Source organism: Rhincodon typus, chromosome 2 (genome assembly GCF_021869965.1).
Source record: "Rhincodon typus isolate 14 chromosome 2, sRhiTyp1.1, whole genome shotgun sequence".
NCBI lineage: Eukaryota > Metazoa > Chordata > Chondrichthyes > Orectolobiformes > Rhincodontidae > Rhincodon > Rhincodon typus.
The window spans coordinates 95,618,401-95,627,866 of record NC_063333.1 but is presented as its reverse complement, the minus strand read 5'-3'; the positions used below and the strand labels follow the sequence as shown (position 1 = coordinate 95,627,866).

The following is a 9,466-nucleotide window of genomic DNA, read 5'->3' as shown; positions in this document are numbered from 1 at the left end:
TCCGCCTCCCCCTCTCTCCCTATTTATTTCAGAACCCCCTTCCCCTCCCCCATTTCTGATGAAGGGTCTAGGCCCGAAACGTCAGCCTTTCTGCTCCTATGATGCTGCTTGGCCTGCTGTGTTCATCCAGCTCTGCACCTTGTTGTCTCGGATTCTCCAGCATCTGCAGTTCCTACTATCTCTGATTCATTTTCCCAGCTAACATCAGTTCCAAGGAATGGTCACCAGGCCTGAAACGTTAACTCTGATTTTTTTCTTCACAGATGCTGAGCTTTTCCAGCAATTTCTGTTTTCGTTACTAATGCCTTTTTCTTTTAATCCCAACACTCAATATTCATGAGATAACAAGGTGTAGAGCTGGATGAACTCAGCAGGCCAAGCAGCATTGGAGGAGCAGGAAGGCTGACGTTTCAATATTCCCTTCAAAATAGACCCTTCAATATTCATGTTTAGCTCTGCCTAGTCTATGGGGCCTTTGTATAGCCAGGTTTTAACTGTACTACCAAGCACCATTCATGGTACATTTAATGTGACGTGGAGGCAAGATTCGGTGGCATTTACAATTCTAAGAAAATACTATCACGTATTTAAACAAGATTTAAAACTGCTGTTTAACTAATAAAATGGTCTAGCATTTTATAGGTAAGTGTATAAATGTTCACCCATCATAAGCTATGCTAACAACACAGTTATTCCCCTGTTACTGCACATCTTGAATTCAAAGCAGGCTCCCTCAAATGTTTCTTTCATAATCAGTCGATCAAAACGTAGTTTTTCAAAAGGATTGAATTTATCCAACAAGAGACATAAAATTGCCAGCCCCCCAGAATGCTCAGGAAATCCCAGAATGTGGCATTGGTCTCCTTCACACAGCTGCTGACAGACCAATGGAGAAATGTTCCTTTTGCTTTTAGCTCATACCAAACAGTCTTGGCCAGTGACCAAGCAGCATTCCATGGACCCTGCTAATTGTCTGGCACCAAGGATGCAGCTTCTTTCATTTCTAATGAAACTATGTTAATGATGGAAGGTGCTGCTGCAGATTTCAAAATGTACAAGAGAAAGCTAAAAGTAAAAGTAATCTAGAAACTAATTTAATGCATTTAAGTTAGAATTAACTGTTAAGAACTGAAAATTGAAGGCCTAATCTTTATTAAGAGACTCAATAAATCTTAACATTCTTGAGAAATACATTTCAAGAAAAATAAACTTCAAGGGAAACGTAATTTAGTTTGTATTTTGCTTTTGGAGGTGTGTGGGATTATGGAAAAGCAAGAAAGATTTGCATTTGATACAATGCCTTTCATGACCACCAGATGTCCCAAAGTGCTTTACTTCCAATTAAGTACTTCTACAGTCACTGATAAGCATTTTAATCAACCTGTTCTAATGTGTTATGACAGGGCAGGACAGGTGGGACTTGAACCAGAGCTTCCTAAGCCAGAGACCACAACACGATGGAGCAGAAGTAGGCCATTCAGTCCATTGAATCTGCTCTGCCATTCAATGAGATCATGGCTGATCTGATAATCCTCAGCTCCACTTCCCTGCCTTTTGCTTTTTTGTCTCTTTCCCTTCTTAAATAAGGTGTTCTATTGACAGGTTTCCAGTCCTCTGGGATTTTTCTAGAACCTAAGGATTCCTGGAAGATTACTTCCAGTGCATGCATTATCTCTGTAGCTGCTTTCTTTAATATCCTGGGATGCATCATATCGGGTCCAACAGAAGCATCAGTTTTTTAGCTCCATTAGGTTCCCTAGCACTTTTTCCTTCTAGTGATAGTTGATGTGTTATTTTCTCTCCTTCTCTTGCCCCTTGAATATTTAACAATTTTGGAATGCTATTAGTATTTTCCAATGTGAAGACTAAAGCAAGTTTTTTTTTCCTCAACTCCTCTGCCATTTTCTGGGTCCTCATTATTATTTCCCCTGCCTCAACCTCTAAGGGCCAAATTTCGCTTGGACTTCTCTCTTCCTTTTTATATATTTAAAAAAACTGTGAGGTAAGGTCACTACCACTGCCCCACTAGCCCCCTGAAAAGTTCATCATCTACCACAGTGAATGCAAATCAACATGCCAAGAGCATTAGCCTAAGTATCTGGATTACTATTCCAGTAAAATGACCATGACACCACCAGCTCCCCTTATGTAGTTACTGATATAACGCAGGAAATGCTGCAGCCAATTTGCAGACAGCAAAGAGCCACAAACAGCAATGTAATAATGACTAGACATTCTGGTCAAGTGATGCCGATTGAGGGATAAACATTAGCCAGGACTCTAGGGATAGTTCCCCTACTCTTTCTCAAATAAGCACCAAGGAATCATTTTCATCCTCTTGAGAAGCGAAGCGAGGCCTTGATCTCATGCCTCATCTGAAAGACAACAGCTCCAACAGTGCAGCACACTTTCAGTACTGCACAGGAACAGCAGTCTTGATTTGTTCAAGACATAGAATGGATTTTCACACTGGAAGCCTGTGACTCAGAGTGAGGGTGCTGCTGACTGAACCATTGCTATCACAGGACGTAAATTCAAAACTGGAATATTTGACATAAATAGGGATTAAATGTAAATAGAAGAATTATTGTTTTATGGTATTTAGACATCATGTTGGTGATGAAACTTTATGCTCATTAACATTATAGTACTTTAAAGTATTAAAATATCCTATTTGTTCCACGGGTGCATTTTGAAACAAAACTTCATAACAAGCTATGGAAGAAGTTGTTTGTTGCCACAAGTGACCAAAACTTAGCCAAGCAGGTAATTTTAAAGAAGCAACTTAAAGAAAGACAGGGAGCAATGTGGAAAGTTTTACTTGGGAATCCAGCTTAGGGTTTAGGAGCTGAATAACATCCATCCATGCATTATGGGTTTCTGCAGCTCAAGCAGGTACAGAGATAGAAAGGGAGTTCATTTGAAAACAAGAATGAGAACCTTAACACTGAGATGTTGCCAGATTGGAGCAATGTGGTTTGGGTATTTGATGAATGAGACTTGTGGGCTAGGCAACAGAAGAACACATCTACAGCAGGTGCAATATAAGAGAACAGGAGAAACATCACATTTTTATTTCAATACTACTTATTTTTAAATTTCTATTATTTTGCATCCTTCCTTTGGGTTTATCAGTGACATTGCCATTTGATAGCACTGCAAGCTTTTAATTCTATAAAACGAAAAACACATTATTTTGCACTTGGCGATACTGAGATATTGGTGTTGGTAGATTGCAATATTTTCAAGCGTTTGCAGATATTTTCTGATCAAAAATGTTCAGAGATGTAACTACACACCTCTGGAGCAGGTGGGGCTTGAACCCCAGCCTCCTAGCTCAGAGATAGAGACACTACAATTTTACCACAAAATCCCAAACTTGTACGCATAACAATACTTGCTGACTGTGGCTAAATGTCACATGATTAAATGATGTACACCATATCACATGATCTAGCAGCAGCACTTTGGGAAACTTTCCAATTCCATCCAGTTGTGCTATCCTTATGAGAATGAAAGGAAATGCTTTGGTTTGGAGCTGCTCATAGACTCCCTTCCCAAGAATCCCAGCCTCAACAGAAAGTATTAGATAATAAAACAGGGTTGTACCCTCTCTGATTACCAAGCAGTAATAGGAATGCTGGATTTTGGCTACCATATCACATTATGGGCATGGGAGCTGCACTTTCAAAAATTTAACCCTAATTTGCTGCTTCTTTTCCTTCACGACATTCACTACGTTTCAAACTAAACGTTTGGCCGCCCGTGAAGTGCTTTGGGCGTCCGGCGGTGCTAGTTGAATGCAGTATGGAATATTTAAGCCCCCAAAACCCCCTTTCCCAAACGCTGTCCCAATCAGTGCTAATCCACATATACCCCAACCCCATCTCGCTTTCCAGGGAGACGTTCCCTCAAAACATGCACCTTTGGCTGACTCCAGGCCAAATTCTCGGCAGGGGGACACAGAAATTTGTCCATGCAAGGGCAGTCTTTGCATTCACAAAGTCCCATTGACCTGCCAAATATTCTGGGTCTGGGTTTAAAAGGCAAGGACAAGTAATCGCCTGAGCAGCAGCGGGGCTGAACAGAGAAATAAGAGAGAAGCACCAACAATATTCAGAAGGAGAATAGGCTTGGCAGCTCACGGTATAACCGGTTCCCGTCCCTTTAAATCAGAACCGGATGAAAACGACCACCTCCCAGCAGAGAGAGAGAGACTTTCTCGGGAATGACACCAAACTCACCCGGACTGCAGGAGGAGCAGCCTTTTATTCAGAGCTTCCTCTTCAGTCTGTCCCTGCTTCCTGTGTCCCGGGCCTGGGATTACGTGGGGACAAGGCAGAGAAGTCAAACCTACATTGCAGGAGGGAAATAGAGACCTAAAGAGCGGGGCTCAGCTCTTAATTCATACGATGCTGCAGGGCAGAAACCCAGCTTCCTAATGCCACATCGGGTACAGATAACGGCAAAAACTATTTGCCTTTATATAACGCCATCAACTTCCCCAAAGCACGTCGCACTGATGTAAATTGCGGTAACCTTATTGGGGAACTGCAAAAGCAGAAATTTAGGGCGGTTCACTGAAGGCTTGACCACAGAGATAGGTTTTGAGAAGGTTTTCATTTAAAAGCGAGTGAATATTGTAAACCAAGTGGACAAATTTGGGGAGAGAGGAAAGCTAAGAACCAGAAAGCACGTACATTTGCATTTATATAGCACCTTTCAGCTATGATCTGAGGTGGTCCTAAGCGTTCCATATGCAATGAAGAATGTTTGAGGCCCAGTCACAGTAATCCATTTGCACCTGGCAAGTTTACAACAACCGGAATGAAACAAATCACCAGATTATTCTAACAGAGACGAGGGGCTGAATGGCCTGTGTTGTTTCAGTCTACCATTCAATCAACTGTTTCAGTCTGGTTGCAAGATCACTGCTTCCTCCTTAGCAAAGGCATAAAAGAAAACTAGGGACTAAACAGTATATTGGGTTCTGGTGTTTCATTGATTTGGAGGCAATCGTCATTACCAACAGAGTTTTGTGGGATAATTCATGCTCATGAGTTGAACTCTTCTAACAAGTTACATCAAAATTGGTCAACAGAATGTGGTGATGCCTTTGAAAGTTAAGGATTTATGAGATGGTGTTTTTGCAGCAAAATCTCATTTTCAGTTCCAAATCTTCCATCATTAGTTCTAGTTTCGGTTTTAGTTCTAGTTCTGGTCTTTGTAACAGGTGCAGGAATGTCATCAAGTATAATATGAAAGTGCACCTCTGATGGAAAATTAGCAATAGCAGTTAAATAAAAGCAGGTTCTGCTGTGCCAGTCGGATGTAGATGTAATATCATGGAGGCAAAAGGGTACCAATTGAGCCAGAAGTCACCTTTAGGTTAAATAGATCAAAGAGGAATCTGACAAGAGGACAGTGATGGCTGCTGTACCCCAAAGCAGATAGTCAATGCCAGATATAAGAAAGTGTGGAGCTGGAGGAACGCAGCATCAGAGGTTCAAGAAAGCTGACATTTCATGTCAAGATAACACGGTGTAGAGCTGGATGAACACAGCAGGCCAAGCAGGAAAGCTGATGTTTCGGGTCGAGAGCTTTCTTCAGACTCAGGGAGGGGAGCTCAGAAATAAATAGAGAGGAGGGGGGGGGCTGGGGCTGGGGCTGGGGCTGGGGAAGGTAGGTGGGATGGTGATAGGTGAGTGCAGGTAGGCAGTGGTGGGGTTTGGTCAGTGAGGTGGGAGGAGTGGATAGGTGGGAGAGAAGATGGACAGGTTGTGTCAGGTCAAGGAGGTGGGGATGAGAGAGAGGGTTGGTCACGGGATGAGGCAGGGGTGAGGAGATTTTGAAACTGCTAAAATTCACATTTAGACCATTGGGCTGTAGGCTCCCGAGACGGAATATGAGGCGCTGCTCCTCCAGTTTGCAGGTGGTGTCATTGTGACACTAAAGGAGGCCCAGGATGGACATGTCACCCAGGGAGTGGGAGGGGTATTTAAAATGTTTCACAACCAGAAGGTGTTGTTGTTTGTCGCGTACAGAATGCAGATTTTCTACAAAATGGTCTCTGAGTCTCTGCTTGGTCTCACCGATGTAAAGAGGGCCACATCGGGAGCAGCAGGTGCAATAGACCAAGTTGACGGATGTGTAGGTGAACCACTGCCTGATGTGGAAGGTTTGATTTCTGCCTTGAATGGAGGTGAGGGGGGAGGTGTAGGGGCAGGTGTAGCACTTCCTACGGTTGCAGGGAAAGGTGCTGGGGGTGGTAGGGTTAGTGGGGAGTGGGGAGTGTGGAGCGGACAAGGGAGTCGCAGAGAGACCGGTCCTGACAAAAGGCAGATAGCGGTGGGGAGGAAAACATCTCTTTGGTTGTGGGGTCGGATTGTAGGTGGCAGAAGTGGCGGAGAATGATACGCTGGATGCGGAGGTTGGTGGGGTGATACGTGAGAACAAGGGGGATTCTGTCTTTATTTTTGTTTTTGTTGGGGGGAGGCGATGTGTGGGCAGAGGTGTGGGAGACGCAAGAGATGCGTTTGAGGGCATTTTCAATCACTGGAGGGGGCAAGTTACGGTCCTTGAAATAGGTGGATATCTGGGATGTTCGGGAATGGAATGCCCCATCTTGGGAGCAGATGCAGCGGAGGTGGAGGAATTGGGAATTGGGGATCGTATTCTTGCAGGAAGGTGGTTGAGAAGAGGTGTAATCTAGGTAGCTGTGGGAGTCGGTAGGTTTGAAATAAATGTTGGTTACAAGGCAGTCATCAGAGATGGAAACAGAGAGGTCCAGGAAGGAGAGGGAGGTATCGGAGATGGTCCAGGTGAATTTCAGGTTGGGGCAAAAGGTGCTAGTAAAGTTGATGAACTGTTCAAAGTCCTCGTGGGAGCACAAGACAGTGCCGATACAGTCATCAAGGTGGGCCAGTGTAGTTGAGGACCTCACACTCCCTACACTACTTTTTTCTGCACAAGACAGACAGGAAATATTGCTGTGTGAATTCACTGGATCCAAGCAGGCAGACAGCTTAAGCACAAGACCAAACGTATAAAGAGATGGGGACAGTTTATCACAATCACACACAGGTTCCTCAGCCCTAGTAAGATCAAGCCTCTAAAGAATGACAGTGGATATGAGGACTGATCTGCTTCTCCTCGCTCCAAAGTGGTAGATGTTTACAGTCACTGACCTAGAACTGCCAAGGACGATCTTAAGCCGATTGTTGTGGCCATGTGCTCCCCGGAGCTAAAACAAGTAGTAGATCAGGACACTCTGAACAAATGCATGCTGGGAAAGATGCAGGCTGGTTTGTTGGGGAGGCGGTGGCATATTGGTAATGTCACTAGACTAGTAATCCAGGATCACAGGCAAAGGTTCAAACCCCATTGTGGCAGTTGCTGATATTTGATTTCAGTTTAAAAAAACCAATTCTAATGGTGACTATATAACCATTGGCAATTATTGTCTTGAAAACAAAACCATCTGGTTCGCTAATGTCCTTTAGGGAAGGAAATCTGCCATCGTTACCTGGTCTGACTGATATGTGACTCCAGACCCATATCAAGGGATTGACTCTGAACTGCCCTTTGGCCAGTTAGGGCTGGGGAATAAATGCTGGTGTTGCCATTGACACCCATGAACAAATATTTCAAAAAAGTTATTGGGGATGGGAACATCAACAGTGACCAAGTCCTAGTTAACATCAACCAGGACCCTTTCAAAAGGCCAAACATGTTCCCAGACAATCTCCATGAGCTCCTTTCCCCCTCCCCCATTTCTGAAGAAGGGTCCAGACCCGAAACGTCAACTTTCCTGCTCCTCTGTTGCTGCCTGGCCTGCTGTGTTCCTCCAGCTCCACGCTGTGTTTTCCATGATTTTTGCCAACATTTGAGAGATGGTAAAGCTTATCATTTTAATTCATTCAGTTTCAAAAATCTATTTTTAAACAACCTCCAGCTATTAGTGCATACCAGGTTCAGCATTTACAACACCAAAACAATCCACTGGGAAAGGTTACACACATACTCCCATATGAAGCAGTTTGGTGACAACGTTCACTTCAGCCCTGCTGAGGTTAATATAGTGGCCATTGCCTAGCCAGAATTCAGGAGCATCTAAAACCTCATTCCAAGAAGTGATATCCCAGCATGCTGTCTGAATTGTAACCACCTGGGCCTCAATGCCCATGACTGCTACAATAGCTTCTTTGTTAAAATTGACAATAGCAATGAGCCCCATGTTTGTTCCCTTTCCTGTAGAGATGGATCCTGTTGAGCAAAGGCAGAAGATAATGGAGATGGCATTAGAGGTGATGCCAATCAGTAATGGAACTGCTAGTTGCTAGTCGCTAGCGTGCTTCAGAAACGTGGGCAACTAGCTGGATATCCCTGGTGACTCCAGCAGGCCTCCCAGTAAGAGGTGATTACCCCTTTTCAATCTGCTATTGATGGTAGTCCACACTGAACGTTACAAAGACCATCAACAATTAATGTCTGTCAAGTACAGCTTCACTGCCACTGTCATTCATAGTCTCTGCCCTGAACCTAGGAAGGGTGTGCCCAAATTCTATGAGGCTTTGGAGAGGATTACAAACCAACCACATCTGATAGGCCTGAGTGCAGGCAGTTCCCAAGTCTGTGCCAGATGTATTTGCAACCTATAAGTATAATGGTGGAAATGAGACCAAACTGCAAGATATTAATGGGCCAGTACATGTTCCCATGTAGAAGGATTCTTACCCAGCTAACTAGGCATGGCCCATCCCATCTCCATGGTCTCCCCCTTCTCCATTGGTATCACCCAGTAATGAAAGGCAGTCTTCCTTCCCATTGTCTGACTCTCCCTAGAATAATGAGCACATTTTTCCTGCGTACACAGATTTATGTTGCGTCCTGTGTTATCTGTGCTGGTCATTCTGATGCCCTGTAAGTGCGCAGCACCATACCACTGGAAGGAATAGTAATGTGGTGACGTTCATGAACTGAGGATCTCAGTGGTGACATTGAGGGTGACATGGTTGCTCAGTGTTAGTACTACTGCCTCACAGGGTTTGATTCCAGCCTTGGCTTACTGTATGGAAGTTGCATGTTCTCCTCATGTCTATGTGGGTTTCCTCTGGTTGCTCCGGTTTCCTCCCACATACTAAAGAGGTGCAGGTTAAGTGGATTGGCCATGGCAAACTGCCCTGTAGTGCCCAGGGATGTGCAGCGTAGATGGATTAGCTATGGGAACTGCGGTGTTACGAGGATGAGTGTGGGGACCTGGATCTGGGTTGAATGCTCTTCAGAGGGTCAGCGCAGACTCAGTGGGCTGAATGGCCTGTTTCTAGACTGTAGGGATTCTATGACATTGGCATCTGGTATTGCCCTGTGCATTGGTCTACAGTCACATCTCATAAGTGCTTTAATATTTGTGCTGATCTTCCAGTAGCAAATCTACCTTTCCAAGCCACCATGCATCATTGAATCT

General features: G+C 44.2%; 1 protein-coding gene across 3 annotated transcripts in view; it reads right to left on the bottom strand.

Moving 5' to 3' along the window:
• Window positions 1-4,522, bottom strand: part of cpvl (carboxypeptidase vitellogenic like) — an 86,856-nt gene extending 82,334 nt beyond the window's left edge. Inside the window, exon 1 of one of the 3 annotated variants that reach the window (XM_048615795.1) lies at window positions 4,245-4,522. The gene's annotated coding sequence lies outside the window, so the exon portion shown is untranslated. Of the gene's footprint in view, window positions 1-4,111 lie in introns of all 3 variants that reach the window. The other 2 variants (XM_048615780.1, XM_048615788.1) reach the window with 2 other exon arrangements.
• Window positions 4,523-9,466: the final 4,944 nt, after the last annotated feature.